Source organism: Podarcis liolepis (assembly GCF_965112155.1).
Source record: "Podarcis liolepis genome assembly, chromosome: 8".
Taxonomy (NCBI): domain Eukaryota; kingdom Metazoa; phylum Chordata; class Lepidosauria; order Squamata; family Lacertidae; genus Podarcis; species Podarcis liolepis.
In genome coordinates this window covers 18,581,461-18,600,916 of record NC_139560.1, presented here as the reverse complement: position 1 = coordinate 18,600,916, position 19,456 = coordinate 18,581,461, and the positions used below count along the sequence as shown (strand labels likewise).

Genomic DNA, 19,456 nt, shown 5'->3' with positions numbered 1-19,456 from the left:
TTCTCTCTCTCTCTCTCTCTCTCGGGCATATTGCTGCCCCAGGCTCTTGAACAGAGCTGAGCAATATAAGCTGGAGATCTGTCAAATGACATCAGGGAAAGCCTTGTTAGAGAGGATAAATCATTTGCCTAAGTAACCAATCTGTTCCCATTTCCAGTGATTTCCAGATTTTAAGCGTTCAATTCAAAAGCTGTTCCAAACACCAGACATGGATCTCCAGTTGTGTTATTATCCAGGTTAAAACAAACAGGTGACCTACTGGATGAGAGGTCTATTATCCCACTTCAACAGGGGACCAATAGAGTGTCAGTCTACACAGAGAGGTGGACATCTGATGAGAAAATTCTTATACTCCGCATGTAACTGAACTGCAACTTGCTTGGGAATGAGGCACATATTCCATGTCAGTAACTTACTAAAACTTCTTTACAACCCTTGCCTCTGGTTTTTCCTCTCCAGTTCAGAGGAGGGAGCTGCTTTCATCAGCATTACGGGAGTATCTCTCTTGCCTTCTGCACTGCCTCCAGGCATTTACACCAAGTAAGAAAGTATTCAAGTGCACTTTATTATATACTTTATGATTTATTCCACTTGATTCTGGAAAATGTTTTGCTTTCCTCAACAATTTTTTACCACTGCTCCAACATGCTTTTCAGCAAGGGTGAATTCAGCCTCTGGGCTAGGTTTCCTTATCTTTTTTCTCCACACTAACCCCTCCAAACCTTTTCCAGAGGTTCACATGTCTCTAAAGACACCTCCATTTGAAATAGGGTCATTTGTATTATTATATGCACATTCAGAGTGATCAGGTTTGAGCCCTAAGCATGCATGCTTGTTCATCCAAACACACACAGAGAGACATCACCTGCTATGCCTATCCTATAAAGTAGAAGATGGGAGAAGAATAGATCTGGTACCATTCCCTATATTTCCAATTTTCAGGCTGTGACTGCTGTTGTTTATGCAGTGGGTGAGTGGATACACCTTGTCTCCTTTGGCAGTTAGGCATAGAAGAGGAATTTGATTAACTGAGCTTCCAAAGTTGGTCTCACTTTATCCACTCTGCCCAGACCAATGTGTTCATCAGATGTGGATCCACTTAGGAAACCGAAGACCTGCTGGATTCCATCACAACATTCTCATGGGTGTACTTAAAAGAATTATGCCACTAAACAGAATCCTCTGCAAGCTCCTGCTGTTCCTCCATGGAGCCAATCCAGCACAGTGTAACACACTTGTGAACAGCATACCCCATTGTGCATCTGGATATATGAAGAACTTCTCCGAAATGAAGCTGGAACAAAGCACTTGCTCTTTTAAAATTCGTGCAATTCTTTTCTTTTCTTTCTTTTTGCAAGCAAACCCTGTGTTGTTTCTCTCTCTGCTGGTTTGCTATTGATTTTGGCATGAAATGTTTTGCATGTAGCATTGCAATTGTGTATCACACCACCTTCGCATCTTCAGAATAATTTTATTCAAGACTCAGTCGGGGGCAACCCTTCAGATTTCATAGGAAAGATGCAAAGGTATTTCAGTGGGCTGATTCTCAGCTGGATGTAAATGTTTGCTTTTGCATGCATTAAATAATAAGTTGCAAAATAAATGCATTTTAAAAGCATGTGTTGCAATTATTTTGCATACATTTCAGTATCTATGGTAATGTAATCAATAAGGAAAGGAAATAGGCTCTCATTTATTTACTTGGGAGGGGAAAAAATAGGCTGCTTTTTCAAGCAATGCTCATCCAACTGTGCTTACAGACATAAAAACAAGAGGAAGAGGAGGAGGAGGAGGAGGAGGAGGAGGAGGAGGAGGAGGAGGAGGAGGAGAAGAAGATAACACAAAATGTTAAACTTAAATACAAGAATGAAATGCATCAGCACCCAGCTGAATACATAACCCCAGCAACCTAAGGCAGTTTCTGGGGCCCAGGTCTTAACAGGGCCTATGGGTACTAACGTTTGGCCCATGTTCTCCTAACTGTGGAAGAGTTAAACATTGCTGACACTTGGCCTCTCTGATCTATCTGTTTATCTGGGAGCAGTATCTGGGTCACACACCATTTTAAATTTCCCACAACACCTTGGAATAACGCTATACTAGGACATTATAGGTAACTAAAATAATGAACAGTTCACAGATGCCTGCCACAGGTCACAGTGCCAGCGTTGGTCCCTATGCCTACTTTTCATAAGGGTCAGGACCACAATACCTCAGCGACTGCCTCTCCATATGAATTGACCTGGGCCCTGCAATCATAATCTCCACAAGAAGTCCTCAGGGTGGCACCACAAGAATGGGCCTTTTCTACAGTGGTTCCCTATTTGTGGAATGCTCTCCCGAGGGAGGTTTGCCTGGCACCTTCATTGTATACCTTTAGGTTCTAGGCAACAAGGCTGTGCACTTCCTTCTGACACCCATTCATCTACCCCCCAACAGCTGGCCAATGCCCCCTGCTCCCAGTGAAGCTACCCTCTTCCTCAGGGCTGTCTTTCTCCGGGGGGTGCAAGGGGTGCGGGGCAACCAGGCACCAAATTTTTTGGGGGGGGCAAGTGCCCGCCGCTGAAGCTGCCTAAACTCGCAACTATCTACCTGTTATGAAATAATAAATAATTTTGTTACGCCTAGTAGGACTGCAAGACGTTTTGTAAGGAGGATTATGTGAAATATTGCAGAGATGATTATGAAGAGAGTTATTAGTTAAGGACAATTAAAAGTAACAGGGAAATTAAGAAATGTAGATTAAGTGATAAAGATTGAAAAATCTTCAGATGCGGTTGATGGAAGTCCAAAACTTTGTATAAGATAAGAAAATATGTTATATGATTGATTGGAATGAAATGCAATATATCTGTCTATCTATCTATCTATCTATCTATCTATGAAATAATAAATAATTTTGATCAAGCTAGAAAAACAAAATACATATATACCTAGGTATTACCAAAACGTATACCTACAGTTTCGCTAAAGGACTTTCGACTTTGTGCGCTCATTTACCAAAGACGCACTGCGCCAGCGGTGGCACTTGTCATTCACAACGGCGGTGCTTGTCAGACGAGTCAATGATGGCACTTGTCATTCTCAACGGCGCCGTGCACGGGAAATTAACTCTTACAAAATATTATGTATTGTATTGTACTGAGCTGCTAGGCGGCAGCAGGGTGAGCCTCACCTTTAACACGACTGATCTCGCGCCGCCTGCCTGCAAGCCACACGAGTTCAGTCGGATCAAAGGTGCTTCTGACCCCGAGTGAAACATTGCAAATTGTGTTTTAATTTCATCACTAACAGTTCAAATTCATTTAGAGAAATCGTTTTTTAAAAAGCGTGGTGTCTGACATAAGCATAATAAAAGTTAATTTGGGGGCTAAACTAAATTTGGAGGCGCTTGGCGGATCTTTGCACCTCGGTGGTGCATATGCTAAAGATGGCCCTGCTCTCCCCAAGGGGAGGAAGGGAGATGTGGGATTCTTGGCTCTCCATCCAAAACTGCTGGATCTAGGGAAAGGACGAGAACTTCCTTCCTCCAGCCTCAGCTCCAGCACCACAGCCACCTCAACTTCTTCATCCCCCTCAGTTAACTTAGCCTACCAATCCAAGCCTGAGCCCAATGGCGAACCAGGACACAGAGGTTTTTTCCCCAGCCCTTCCTGGAAGGCCAGGGATCAAACCTAGGGCCTTCTGCATCACACAGAGCAGATATTCTGCCCGGACACTGAGGTCCAGCGCCGAGGGCTTTCTGACGGTTCCCTCGATGTGAGAAGCCAAGTTACAGGGAACCAGGCAGAGGGCCTTCTCGGTAGTGGCACCCGCCCTGTGGAATGCCCTCCCACCAGATGTCAAAGAGAAAAATATCTACCAAACTTTTAGAAGACATCTAAAGGCAGCCCTGTTTAGGGAGGCTTTTAATGTTTAATACGTTACTGTGTTTTAGTGTTTGCTGGAAGCCGCCCAGAGTGGCTGGGGAAACCCAGCCAGATGAGCAGGATATAAATAATATATTATTATTATTATTATTATTATTATTATTATTATTATTATTATTATTATTTCTGCCCCTGCGCTGCAGCCTTTCCCCACCCAGCACGTCATTTTGGGCTAGGAAGTAAATAGGCAGCCATTGTAATCCTTCTGGAATCAGTGCAATGTAATTCTGTCCAACTATATGAAAACTGGTTGAAATATAAATATAAAATACTGCATGCTAGTACTATTTTTATTAATATAAAATATGCTACTATTATTTTTATTAATACAGGAGTAAAAAGTATGTGTGACAGCTGCATTATGTCATTATGCTAATCGATAATGTCATAATGTTCTCTGATAAGATTAGCATGAACTGAATTTGCAGGAAGATGTTTAGCCACAATATTATTTATGATGCACGATTTTTTTTGCCAGTCTTTTGTGCAACAAAATATGCAGTGATCACTACCAAGCTTCTCAAAAGCATGTCCTGAACTCTTTATACATATTTACTTGCACAGTGAAATGTTACACAATTAAGTAGAATACTCCCATAAATTTTGAAGCAGACAGTGTGCATAACTATCTCTTAGCAATTGGAAAGCTCCATCTGGTGGTTTTCAGGTACACAGCAAAAGCACAGTTCTTGCTTAATATCTGCCCTAGCAGCCAAACCTCAAAATCCACTCATTATGCAACTGTACGACTAATGCCAGTAGATTTTTTAAAAGGCAAAAACTTAATGGGCTATTTTTCTTGAACTGAAGTCACAACAAAGTGTCAGCTTTTATCCTTAGTACCCTACACAACAATATGGGTGGCATAACAAATTGAATATATTTAGCAACGTGCTGAATTGTTGCAAGGCTTTAGCAAGCTATTGTTGCTGTATTCAAACTCATCCTAGATCACATAAGGTCAGTACAGTACACAACAGTAATTCAAAAGCAGTGCTTCCATGCCAGTACTGCTTGTCTAGACCTGCCTTCAAGCTGAAAAGCAAGAGCAATGAAGCTGCTTTTAGAAATATGATAAAATGGTGCAAACTCAAAAGGGTCCTCCCTATCTGAGCCAAAGTTGTGCAGTGGTTGCCTTTTTCGTGGGGTAAAGTGGTTAGGTGATGCATACTGGCAGTGGGCCAAAGCGGCCAATATCTGTAGAAAACAAAGTTATAAACTGTATCACGGCCTGAGGTCATCAAAGCACTGTACACGGTAAAAATAAAATATCAATTCAAAAAAACAATCAAAACAATTTCTATAAGCTTTAAAAACAATACAAACATAGGTGTTCAAGTTCCTATCTAGGGCAATGCTATGTTAAAGTCACTTAGAATCATAGAATTGTAGAGGTGGAAAGGACCCCAAGAGTTATCTATTTCAACCCCCTGCAATGCAGGAATCTCAACTGAAGTATCCATGGCAGATGATCATCCAACCTCTGCTTAAAAGCCTTCTTCCTGATATTTAGTCGGAGTCCCCTTTCTTGTAACTTGCACCCACTGGTTGGAGCCCTACCCTCTGGAGCAGGAGAAAACAAGCTTGCTCCATCTTCCATGTGACAGCCCTTGAGATATTTGGAAATGGCTATCACACTTCCTCTCAGTCTTCTCTTTTCACCTGCCTCCACTTTCTGCCCTTGCTGAAACCTTGCTTACCAGAGGGGCACAGCTGAGCCTTCTGGGTTCCAGCGAAATCTTGCAAAAGGAGAAGGAGAAGGAGAAGGAGGAGGAGAAGAAGAAGAAGAAGAAGAAGAAGAAGAAGAAGAAGAAGAAGAAGAAGAAGGAGAGGAGGAGGAGGAGTAGTAGTTTGGATTTGATATCCTGTTTTATCACTACCCGAAGGAGTCTCAAAGCGGCTAGCATTCTCCTTTCCCTTCCTCCCCACAACAAACACTCTGTGAGGTGAGTGGGGCTGAGAGACTTCAACGAAGTGTGACTAGCCCAAGGTCGCCCAGCAGCTGCATGTGGAGAGGGGAAGCGAACCCGGTTCCCCAGATTATGAATCTACTGCTCTTAACCACTACACCACACTGGCTCTCATGATAAGAGGCCTCATGTGGCTTTCCTGATACCCCTGGTAAGTGAAGCACTTTGGCTCACTTACTGGGATCTTCAGAAGTTTGTATGAGGCATTACTCTGTGTAATCTTGAGGGGATCTTGCGAGATTTTGTGGGGAACCTGGAAGCCACCACAGCCACTTCTTCAAGCCACCCCCATGGAAACATCCCTTGAATTCCACTGCCTTAGAGAAGAAATATAATAAATAAATATATTTAGCCATGGATATATATAAATATACATATACATATATCTTTAAAAACACACACAACAAGAGAGACCTAGATTTCTATCTTTAGCTAAAAGCACAGGTTCCTTGAGACACGTCTTATAGTCCCAGCGTATTTATTCTGAATGAAACTTCAGCCAAACCACAATATTTTCTCTCCTAACCCTACTTGGGGGGGAAAAACCTTAAATGCAGAATGAGAGGAAAGAAAGGTCACATTAATTAGACATAAGAGGTATATCTCTGTTTTGCCAAAGGTCTGTTGTTTATGCATTTTGTAAACCAGAGTGTTTATTGTCTCCTGAGCTGTTTCAAGATTCCAGCTAAAGTCTCAAATAATTGCTTATTACTAAAGCAACTATGTAAATTCATATGGAACAATATAAACTTGCACCAGTTCATTCTAAGCCAACAAGGATAAAAAGCTGAATAATGAAATTCACTGTAAACAAGAAGAGCCTGCTGGATCAGACCAAAGGCACACCCAGTTCAGCATCATGTTCTCACAGTGGCCAACTAGATGCCTGTGGGGAATCAGCAGGCCAAGTTCATATAGTGTAATATAGATACACGTGGCGCTGTGGCCTAAACCACTGAGCCTCTTGGGCTTGCCAATTCAAAGGTTGGCAGTTCGAATCCGCATGACAGAGTGAACTTCTGTTGCTCTGTCCCAGCTCCTGCCAACCTAGCAGTTCGAAAGCACGCCAGTGCAAGTAGATAAATAGGTACCATTGTGGTGGGAAAGTAAACAGCATTTCTGTGCGCTCTGGCTTCTGTCCCGGTGTCCTGTTGCAACAGAAGCTGTTAATCATGCTGGCTACATGACCTGGAAAGCTGTCTGTGGACAAACGCTGGCTCCCTCCGCCTGAAAGCGAGATGAGTGCCCCAACCCCATAGTCGCCTTTGACTGGACTTAACTGCCCACGGGTCCTTTACCTTTTTTAGTGTAGGCTGAAGCAGAGGGAGTGAGATATTCCAGACTACTAATGTGGCAGGGGGTGTTGAAAGGGCAAAGTTCTGTTTACCATGCACCTCCTAAGATTAGAAGCTTGCTCTCCCTCTTCCATTAAACTAAAACTTGAGGTCATTCAAATAAGAGAATAAGGATAGAGAAGGGGACACATTTCTTCGTACAAGACTGCTGCATCCTTCAAATGTTGTTTCTCTACTGCTACATTTTTAAAAATGCAGTTGTTGCTGTTGTGTAAAAATTGCAACTCTAAAGTGTTTGAGGTAAAGGGCAGCACCCTCCGTGCCCCAAGAAGTCTGCTGTTTATATGGGGAAATAATCTGTTGGTACGTATCTGGTTGTACACACTAGCCTTGGCAGATGAAAGGTCAGCATTTAGTCTGCAGTAATTATCATCCCATCATTACAGAATAATCATGCATAATTATTCCTGGCATCTGAAGTGCTGCGGAGGTCATGTGGCAATTAGTTGGACTCTGCTAAGTGTGTTTGAGAAAGTAGTCATGGCACAAGAGGAGTTTGAAGAACAGCGTTGTGCCAAAAAACTGTCCCTCAGTTTTTCGGTGGGCTTTCCTTCCTTTGTGAAAGAGGCCTCCATTTTTCTGCCTCGTACTCGGGGCACTTAACAATTCGTTAGGTATTTTAGGGAATGTGGGGTTTTGAGCTCACCTTATCATTGCAAGGTGGAAGAGAAAGGGGCATTTCCCCCCCCCTTCCATCCCAGTATACATTTCTCCAGCACTCCAGAGCCTCCTTGACTGCCCACACTTCTGGAACTGAAAAAGCTCTATGGTGGAGGTGCCTCAATATGTCTCCCCTGAGCTTTAGTTGATTTGTGTGTACCCGAGAAGGTGCATATGAAGGACAATCACAAACACCCCTCAGCCACTTCAGAATGAAGAGAACAAAAACCACTCCACAACAGCCCTGCACCTAGAGGTGTAAGAAGGCATTGTTTTGAGTCTATGGTTTTGCATTCTGCTCTGTATTCATTACTGTTTCCGTTCCACTGAATTATCTTACACCCAAAACTGTCTTATACATCCTACTGCTGGCTGTGGATAAAACACATAACTTAATTAATTTGCATAGCTATGTAAATTACACTGTTATTATATTCTTCCACCCTATTCCTATCAATGCAAAAGAAATACAGTGCAGACTAGAGGAGGGATGCAATTGATTATGTATCATTTGCGTACTGAAAGCAGCAATGGCAGGGAACAACAATCGTATTCAGTGGATCGATTTCTGTTTCGGACAAGGGCCGAATAAGTGATTTTTGCTCTCATTTCCAATTTAGTCAGAATTCTCTGACATCCCTATTCTCTGACATACCTACTTATGCGTGACACCCCACACATAAGAAGCAACATTGTTTCTCTCCCTCCCTTGATAATTTTCAAATGACGTGTTGTTGCTTTTCTTATTAATAGATGGAGACTGGTAAAAGGAAAGTCAGAGGAATTGTCAGCCTAGATAAGATTTTATTTTTATTTTTTTAAGAAAGCAGGAGAAAAGAAAACAATGAAACAACAAGGTGGCAAAGGATAATAGGAATTGAGATTGAATAGTCAGCACAGCAAGACAGGACTGGCGGTAAGATGCCATTTAATCAAGCCTCAGCAATTTGCAGCAGACTCCTGACAGCTGTCCATTTGCTCCTCTGCAGGCCAGAATGGGCTGTGGAACAGAGCGCCATAACAAATTTTGTCGCTTGCCTTTGTTCATCCTAAATAGATACAGGCACTTAACAGTGTTCCAACAATTGAGATGACACTAAATCCATCCCTTAAGTACCATGCATTGGGCCCACTTCATAAATTTTCTATTTACACCTGCAGTAGCCCTCTTCCTTCTTGACAGACATTTTCACCGGGAAGAGGAGGGGAAACATCACACGGATGCACACAATTATATTCAGCCAAACAATAAATAAGTAGTCAACAGCTTTCTAAATTCACAGCATTACCTGGGGGTATCTGGGGGTAGAGTAAGGGCCTGACCTGAGGGTCTTCATCCAAGATTACAGCTCTCACTGAATGCAGGGAAGGGGTTTTCTTCATTTCCTTAAGGGTGCCTTGGAGACTCTTTGCCTTAAGGCAACTCTGAGTGTCTGGAACTATTTTTTGCGGCTGCCTACTCACATGGTCCCTCTGTCTCATTTGCACCTGTGGTTTTGAAGAACTAATGCAGCTTTGCCAACCTTCCAGATGTTTTGGCTACAACTCCCATCAGCCCCAGCCAGCACACATGGAGGGCACCAGGTTGGCAAACAAAAGTAACCTAATGTGTGTGCACAATCTTTAAGCAACTGTCATTATTCAGTGGCTGTTCTCTATTCCATTGGCCTAGCCAAGGCAGCTCCACCCCTGGGCAAGCCTGACCCGGGCATGGAGAGAGGCTGCGGCACACTAGGAAGCTGCTTGGCAGTGCCTGGCTGTGGCAGCAATGCTGCTGGCCACTCTCCTGTGCTGTGGCACACAAGGAAGCTGCGCAGCTTCTTTGAACCTGGACGCAGTTCTGCTCCCGGGTGTGCCCTGGGTGTGCTTTGTGAGGGGAGCCACACCGGGCTCCCTCCATGCCTGGTGCCCCACCTCCCGCGGGGGCACACCTTGTGTGCCCACCCCGGGCTGCATTTGCACACCTTTCTCCACTGCATCCCAGTTTCTGACTTGATCCTGAAGTGTCCCGCTTTTCCTTAGGACAGAGCTTTCCAAACTGTGCATTGCGACACGTTAGTGTGTTGGCTGCAGTGTGTAGGCATGCTGCATAAATGCTCCCTGCACTCCTCCGGGGGCTGGACAGGGGCTAGTTTAACCTCCAGTTTGCTAGTAAAACTGAATTAAAGGTAAAGGGACCCTGACCATTAGGTCCAGTCGTGACCGACTCTGGGGTTGCGGCGCTCATCTCACTGTATTGGCCGAGGGAGCCGGCGTACAGCTTCTGGGTCATGTGGCCAGCATGACTAAACCGCTTCTGGCAAACCAGAGCAGCGTGCAGAAATGTCGTTTACCTTCCCGCCGGCGCAGTACCTATTTATCTACTTGCACTTTGACGTGCTTTCGAACTGCTAGGTTGGCAGGAGCAGGGACTGAGCAACGGGAGCTCACCCCATCGCGGGGATTCGAACCGCCGACCTTCTGATCAGAAAGTCCTAGGCTCTGTGGTTTAACCCACAGCACCACCTGTGTCCCGTAAAACTGAATTACTGTGTCGCAAAATGATGCATGTCTAAAATGTGTGTCGCCAACATGGAAAGCTCTGCCTTAGGATGTCCCTATTTTCACTGGAGAAATGTTGGACGGTATGAAACTTTAATCACTTCCCTCATGATCTCCCTATGGCAGGGACCAGGGCCAGACCTACTATGAGATAGAGTGAGGCAGCTGCCCCAGGCAGCAAATGCTGAGGGCCAGGGAGTGGAAAGAGATGTGTCTACCACATGGCCTGCCCTCGGGGGCCTTGACAGTGTCAGAGTAAGTTTTAACTTCCAACCTGCTCAGTTTTTGTGCATGGGATTGGAGGGAGACACCAACTTGTCCTTTGCCTTAGGCGGCAAAAGCTCATAAGAACATAAGAAAAGCATGCTAGACCAGGTCAATGCTTCTCTGTCCAGCATCCTGTTCTCACAGCAGCCAACCAGATGCCCATGGGAAGTTTGCAAGTGGGATCTGAGTGCAACAGCTTTCTCTCCTCCTGGAGCAGGCATAGACGAACTCGGCCCTCCAGATGTTTTGGGACTACAACTCCTATCATCCCTGACCACTGGTCCTGTTAGCTAGGGATGGTAGGAGTTGTAGTCTCAAAACATCTGGAGGGCCGGGTTTGCCTGTCCTGGAGTTTCTAGAAAGCATCTACTGCCTCCAATGATAGAGGTAGAAGACAAGCCGTCATGGTTAGCAGCCACATCATTTGTAGCCACTAATGGCTTTATCCGCAATGAATTTGTCTAATTGTATTTTAAAGCCATCACTACATCTTGTGGGAGCAAATTCTGTAGTTTAAACCATGTGCCATAGCTGTACAAATGGAAGTGCTGAAGATAATACAGCGCTGAGATACTTTAGTGTTACAATGAGAAAGTAGGTTGTGAGTTTAGTTTTTTTAAAAATAAATAAATACATGCAAATGCCTCCACAGCTATAACTATCTCTAATAGCACTCTGGGGTGTGGTGATGTTGGTGCTTCTGACAAGAGTTAGCAGCCATTAAAAATGCAATAAGGTTAAAACATAATCAAGGATATTAACATAAATGCTTATCTAATATTGCAATTGTTTGGAAAGTTTCAACAATATATTTGAAGCCCAACCACCATAATAACAACAGCTAGCATAAAAAGCGAGTTCATAATGGTCAAATCTGGATGGGTAAACATGTCACTGCTTGACTCAAAATGATTGATCTGTTTTGTGAGTGTTGCCTTTGAATACTTGCAAAACCTTGAGGGCTTCCTTGAGAACTTACAATATTAAAGTACTCTTCCACTCTGCTTTGCACTATGAGAATTTATTGACAGTTTTAATGTATGTTTGATGTATGAAAACCATTTAGAGGTACTGACAATTAAGTACCTCTTAATTTTTGAAATAAATGAGCACTGGTTTGTATTCAGTACAGATAAATACTGCTTTTGACATGGGAACTCAACCTACAATCTACTAACTCTAAAGGACCCTTCGACAGTTAAGTCCAGTCAAAGGGCTGCGGCGTTCATCTCGCTTTCAGGCTGAGGGAGTGCAACCGCTTCTGGTGCAACGGGACACCGTGACAGAAACCAGAGCACATGGAAACGCTGTTTACCTTCCCGCCACAGTGGTACCTACTTAACTACTTGCACTAGCGTGATTTCGAACTGCTAGGTAGGCAAGAGCTGGGACAGAGCAACGGGAGCTCACTTTGTTGTGGGGATTTGAATCACCAGCCTTCTGATCGGTCAGCCCAAGAGGCTCAGCTGTAGTCCAAACACTTATACATTGTCCCTTAAGTGCTACTTCAGCTGAGATGGAACTAGAATGAATGAGTTGCAAGAAAGCAGGTTTGGGCTTAGGAGAATGTCCTGAATCATAAGAACTTTTTGCCTGTGGAAAAGAGTTCCTTGGGAATTAAGTATAGTGTAGTGGTTAGAGCACGGTGTGGTTATTACGGTGAGGGCAGAAGAGGTGTGGAATGTTGGTGGTCAGATGGATGTTGGTGGACAGTGCCCTATTTTCCCTAACAGATCAGCCTCCCCTGTGTACTGGAATACATGATTGACTGATATATATGTTGTTCTGCCTGTTGTTTTTGTCCATGGAGTTTGACCTGTTCTGCCCTCACCCTAATAACTACACCATGCTCTAACCACTACACTACACTTAATTCCAAAGGAACTCTTTTCCACATCGCCGAAGAATTGGTGCTTTTGAATTCTGGTGCTGGAGGAGACTCTTGAGAGTCCCATGGACTGCAAGAAGATCAAACCTATCCATTCTTAAGGAAATCAGTCCTGAGTGCTCACTGGAAGGACAGATTGTGAAGCTGAGGCTCCAATACTTTGGCTACCTCATGAGAAGAGAAGACTCCCTGGAAAAGACCCTGATGTTGGGAAAGATGGAGGGCACAAGGAGAAGGGGACAACAGAGGACAAGTTGGTGGACAGTGTTCTCGAAGCTACCAGCATGAGTTTGACCAAACTGCAAGAGGCAGTGGAAGACAGGAGGGCCTGGCGTGCTCTGGTCCATGGGGTCACAAAGAGTCGGACACGACTAAACAACATGTTGTTCTGCAAACTCAAAATAAATTTAGAGGAGGAAATGAAGAAATCAAAAGTGCACAGCAGGTCTGTGCCCCAAGGGGTTTACAGTCCTAAATTTGACTGTAACAACAGAGATTTGGGAGGAGGAGAGACCGAGGCAAATGTCAACACATAAAGAATATGTATTTATGTCAGTTACATGGAGCTAGGTTTACCTGTAGTGAGTTATAGTTTTTATAATGAGTGAGAGAGACTTCATTGCCCAGACAAGGCACAAAGATACAAAATTCAGCTTCAAACAAATGTCACGTCCTCTAGTGCTCAAGGGAGAGAGGCATTTTTAAGTGTTTCTTTGATTGGGGAAAAATGCACATTCACCTGTTCCAGCTTTAGTGAAGCCTTAAGGCCCAGCAGGATTCTTCCATTCTGCTCAAAAATCAGTTTGGCAAAATGAAAGTTTTAAATGCCTGAAGCAGCTTGTGCTGCAAGTGTGGAATTGTTATTTCCCCCCCTTTTATCCCAGGAGGATTTGGAGGTGTCAGCAAAGGAAACTGGCCTCCTGTTTTATTGGCAAAGCAATGAAAGACTCAGGCCTAAGCACATTTAGGACATGATCCAGCTAAAAGCAAGCACTTTTCCATTCCATTGGGACTGGAGCTCAGGCCTAACTTCTTCACTGAAATCAACATCAGTAAAAACAGCAAGATCCACATGATGTCATTCTACTGAAGACCTTAAGGAGATCTGAAGGTGTTCATCCCCACCACAACCGTGTGAGGTAGGTTATACTGACCTGGATGATGTCTGAAAAGAAGAAGAAGAAGAAGAAGAAGAAGAAGAAGAAGAAGAAGAAGAAGAAGAAGAAGAGGAGGAGTTTGGATTTGATATCCCGCCTTTCACTCCCTTTAAGGAGTCTCAAAGCGGCTAACATTCTCCTTTCCCTTCCTCCCCACAACAAACACTCTGTGGGGTGAGTGCGGCTGAGAGACTTCAAAGAAGTGTGACTGGCCCAAGGTCACCCAGCAGTTGCATGTGGAGGAGCGGAGACTCAAACCCGGTTCACCAGATTACGAGTCCACTGCTCTTAACCACTACACCACACTGGCTCTCAGTGTGAAATAGTAAATTTATGCCTTAAAACTCTGGTCTCCTGACACCCTAACCTCTACACTGACTTTTGAAACGGTTTGACAGGATTGTTTCTGTAGCTGCAAGGCTCTCAGGGATCAGCAAACTTTTTCAGCAGGGGGCCAGTCCACTGTCCCTCAGACCTTGGGGGGGGGGGCGGGACTATATTTTGGAAAATAAAAATGAACAAATTCCTATGCCCCACAAATAACCCAGAGATGCATTTTAAATAAAAGCACACATTCTACTCATGTAAAAACACGCTGATTCCTGTACCGTCCGTGGGCCAGATTTAGAAGGTGATTGGGCCAGATCTGGCCCCCAGGCCTTAGTTCGCCTACTCGTGCTCTACTCTTATGCACGGAAAAGTTCAACTGAACTCATTACTTCTGAGTAAAGATGCAAAAGATTTGGATGGATGTTCAAATGTAAGTCCTAGGGTGGATTTGGTCCATGATTAGCCCAGAGAATTGAGAGAATTGGTATGGGTCAAGGAATGGATCTGCCATAAATATGACGTTCGGGTGTATGTGCTAACTCCTGCCTAGGTAATAGATTGTGTCAGGGCACCTAGACTCACAGTAGGGGCCTGCTCTGCCATTAGATCTGTTCAGAACTGTTCTGCCAGATTCTCAATATTCCTGTCTTTACAGAGTCAACAAAAGAGGTTATGTCCCGAAACAAAAGAGGTTATGTCCCCAACAGGCCTGAAAGAACAGCATGTTTATTCAACTCTCAGAACTCCCATGTTTTCCTTTATTTAATTTAAATGACATTTTCAAAAGAACGAAGACTGAGAAACCAAATCTGGATATATAACACTGCTTCTGCAACCCGATCTTCCTTCCAAAATGAAGTATAACACCTTACAATGTTTTATTAGTAGTAAAGAAACAGTTCCTGACTGCTTTACAGATACTGCATCACTCTGAGTGCCCATTTTAGCTATGTATTTTATAATAGGTTAGCAAATTAACCTGACATTCAGGTTAAATTTATTCTCTTCTGTCCCATATATCTTGCCAAAGCCATTTAGGTTGTGTGGCAAGATACAGTATTTGAATAACTGTTCTGCCGGATATTAATTTTTAAAATTTAGTTTCAACAGTGGAGGGCCGGGTTGTTGTTGTTTTTCCTGGAAGAGAGAGATTTGTTTAAATGGATTTGTGAATCACCTCCTGCACAATTGTCTCAAGGCAATGTAAAATTAAAAACAACTGAAAGTTTTTTTAAAAAGACAACAACCAGCAGTTACAATAAAAATAAAAATAGACCCATTTATCCAGTTGGTGATGTTGGAAAAATAATGGAATCCACACAGGAAGCAACTGATTGTTCCATTTGTCCATCTAGCTAGCCAGTATTCCCTACAGATCTGCCCTACCATTAGACAGAGTGAAGCAATCACCTCTGGTGGCAGATACAGACGGTAGCAATGGCAGCCCCCTAGCTGTTCCTCATGAGCAGCCTGGTCATTCTCCACTGCTGGAAATCAAAGTTATGTGTTCCCCAGTCATATCATGCTCCCCATAAACTTGCCTGCAGCCCTCAGTTACCTGGAAGATGCTATCCTTTGTCAGTACTGAAGTAAGATTCAGCAGCCTGCCCAGTCAGCCTTTGTGCATGGAATGGAGGGGGCACCAACTTCTCAGGCCGCAAAATGTCTTGGCTAGATTGTGATATCACTGAAGGCATTTGTGGCTAACGTTGACAGCAATGCTGAAATTAGTCACATGGGCGGCCTGGCCAATCAGGGATCCTATTATGAATTATCTGATGTAGTGTCTTCCAGATATTGGTAATAACAACTCCCATCACTCCTAACTACTGACTGATGGGAGTTAGAGTTCAATAACATCTGGATGGCACCATGTTGGATACCCTTGGTCTAACCAATTAAATTTGGCTATCTGATTATCCATGGAGACAAGTGAAGCAAATTGGAAGTAAGAATAAGCAAGAGCCATGAAATAGATGAATAGGGCTACCCAAAAAAAATCATGATTTTTTTTTGACACTGCTGTAAATATTCATGAAAAACTAAGCTGTTATCACCATAGATCCATTTAAGATCTATATGCTCACGAAATATAGAACTGCACATCGCCCTTTGCTACCAAGCAGTTCCTTGATGATGATTTCAATGCATGTATTCTGAGAAAGCTAGTTTTCTAGACAGCTTATTCCAAGAGTGTAGATGCAATTACTTGCGCAATTGCACATGCTTATAGATAGCGTTCTCCAAAGTGCAATCTTCCAAGCGCTTAATGAAGTTGTAATAAAAGTCTGTGCTCCCTTCCCCATGCTTAGCTGAACATTCAGCAAGGCGTCCAACAACACATACCAAAAAACCACAGATTTTTAAAGAACTTGTCACAATTAAGTGCTCATCAATGCCTGCTATCACCACTTATCCCCCTATGATTTGCAGTACATAAACAAGGACTTTAAGAGCTCATTGTAACAATGGAAAATTGGTCCACTGACAAAGAAAATCTGTGCCAGTAGCATTTGTTCAGGCCCAAGCACTATTGAAAGAAGAAGAAGAAGAAGAAGAAGAAGAAGAAGAAGAAGAAGACCTGTCTGTTTCTAAATTCATCACATATATAAAGGTTTATCAAAACCTTTGCCACAGATGCTGACAAACTTAAGGTTTACTTTACATGAAATAAGTTGATCTAAGTCAAGTTGAAATATGTCCAACTGGTTTGTATTTAAGATTACATCTTAAAATTGTTTAGCTGGACAGATTAATATGAAACTATTAATATGGCTCTGAACATCTTGATTTACAGATCCTCCAGCGTTTCACAGTTATAAATAAGGATATTTTATAATATCCATATATGCATGCCAAGGAACACTGATTGAATGCCCCAAGGCAGAAGAAGAAGAAGAAGAAGAAGAAGAAGAAGAGGAGGAGGAGGAGGAGGAGGAGGAGGAGGAGGAGGAGGAGGAGGAGGAGTTGTTTGGACTTGATAACCCACCTTGCACTCCCCTTAAGGCGTCTCAAAGCGGCTAACAATCTCCTTTCTCTTCCTCCCCCACAACAAACACTCTGTGAGGTGAGTGGGGCTGAGAGACTTCAGAGAAGTGTGACTAGCCCAAGGTCACCCAGCAGCTGCATGTGGAGGAGCGGGGAAGTGAACCTGGTTCACCAGATTACAAGTCCACTGCTCTTAACCAGTACACCATGCTGGCTCTCCTTACTCCTCATTGCCCATTACTGAAAGATCCACTCAAGCCTGTACAGTGGTACCTCGGGTTACAGACGCTTCAGGTTACAGACACTTCAGGTTACAGACTCCGCTAACCCAGAAATAGTACCACGGGTTAGAACTTTGCTTCAGGATGAGAACAGAAATTGTGCGGCAGTGGTGGCAGCAGGGGGCCCCATTAGCTAAAGTGGTACCTCAGGTTAAGAACAGTTTCAGGTTAAGAACGGACCTCCAGAATGAATTAAGTTCTTAACCTGAGGTACCACTATACATTGTTGCATCCGTTCATACATACCGCAGTAGCCTGTTCGTAATAGCTATGAAATGGTTTGCTTTTTTGGCTCAATATCCACTACACTGGGAAATCAGACTTCCCTACAGCCCATTATCAACAATCCAAGCCTTACTAGCTTTTGCACAACACTGTATTTTGCTTTTCATGTACATTTACATGTATGGCCATTAGAATCAAGATGCATTTCCATCAACCCCCCTGCCTCAGCTCCGGGATTTAGCTTGTACAGGCCTAGGGGAGAGGAATGAACTCCAAACAATAGCAAACCTGGCAACTAGCAAAACAAAATTTAAACCAAGGCACCCCATGAAGACAGTGATTTATCAGAAGCAGAAAACAGGGATTGTCTCTGAGAACAGAGGCCAATTGGAGGCTATGATTTCACACAATTGTGTTTCAGACCCTGCTTGCACTGCAAATGAACCATTTTTATTGTCTTGCCTTTCATGGAACTACAGTTTCCATAATCTAGCTCCAAGGGCCTTCTGGCGGTTACCTCACCACAGTTACAGGGGACCAGGCAGGGGGCCTTCTCGGTAGTCACACCCACCCTGTGGAACATCCTCCCATCAGATGTCAGGGAGATAACTAACTATACAACTTTTAGAAGACACCTGAAGGCAGCCCTGTATCTGGAAGTTTTTGATGCTTTGTGTTTTATTAAGCTTTTGTATTTGTTGGAAGCCACGCAGAGTGGCTGTGTCTACCCAGCCAGAAGGGCGGAGTAAAAATAATAACATTATTTAAAAAAAATATTATTATTACAAGACATAAACAAATGGGAGAAATGCCTAACAGGATTAGACAGAAGGAAATGAGAGAGGTCTTCAATTCTTTTAATAGTTGTGTAGAAGAGGTAATTTCAGCAGGTTCATCTTGTTATGCAGCTGTGAGGAATGTTGCAGCTATCAAAATTCTCTTTTGTGTGGACAGGCAGAGTCCCCCAAACCCTGGGCGGCCCCCGTGTGGAATAACGACTCAGGACAACATGCTATGGGATTAAAATTGGCCCCAACTTCATTATGTTTCAGATGTGGGTAGACCTTGGCACAGGCATTGGGCGTTTATCCCTACCAGTCCCCTGCTGGGGATCTGGGGTTATCCAGAGTGTGGGGGGGGGGTGGGCTGGCTCTGGAGAACATATATTCAAGCAGAGAGAGCCTGCTCCCGTTACGCCGGCGTCGCAGGGGAGAGCAATGACAACCTCTAGGCATACAGCCGAAGCCTCCCCTCAAAACAACCCCTTTAATGGGGAACCCTGATATTGCCACTGCAAAGAGTAGGGGGCCGTGGGTCACCGCTACACGCACACCCCATTTAGGGAAGATAGACTAAAGGATTCTGCCCAAGGCCTGAAACCGCCAAAGTTGTGACATTCTGCTACAGGAAAGGCAAACCTTTCTGGCCCTTCAGCAGCGCCCACGTACCTGTGGACAAAAGGTTAACCTGCAAAATAAGTCTTAACTGAGGGTGGGTAGGGTGGGAGAAGCTCTGGAGCCAACTGACAATTCCCAGGTAAGATCCTCCCCCTATTGTGTGGGCAGGGTGGTCCCTCCCCCTACCTGGCCTGATCACCTTGGCAATGCCTTCCCAGGTGGGAGTGGGCAAATGGCTGAGGCAGACAGAGACCTCCAGGTATCCCACCTGGGGAAGGCGAAGACAAGCCTGTGCTAATGGTGCCGCATAGGGTCCAGAGGGCTGCGCGCGATCACGCAAAGGGCGCCCCCCATTTAATGTGGGGAGCTGTCATTCTGTTGCTAGAAGGCTTGAGTAGAGAGCAACCCCCATGAATCTCATGGGATTTATAGCCAATTGAGCATGGTTTCTATTATACAGTATTTCCA

General features: G+C 44.0%; 1 protein-coding gene and 1 long non-coding RNA gene across 6 annotated transcripts in view; both read right to left on the bottom strand.

Moving 5' to 3' along the window:
* The window catches only part of CSMD3 (CUB and Sushi multiple domains 3), a 591,548-nt gene that overhangs the window by 506,495 nt on the left and 65,597 nt on the right, over window positions 1-19,456 (bottom strand). The window lies entirely within an intron of this gene.
* Window positions 8,826-15,714, bottom strand: LOC310713277. The gene is made up of 2 exons (XR_014529178.1): window positions 15,656-15,714; window positions 8,826-8,963 (listed from the first exon to the last, which is right to left on the bottom strand). It is a non-coding gene; the product is annotated as an uncharacterized lncRNA (long non-coding RNA).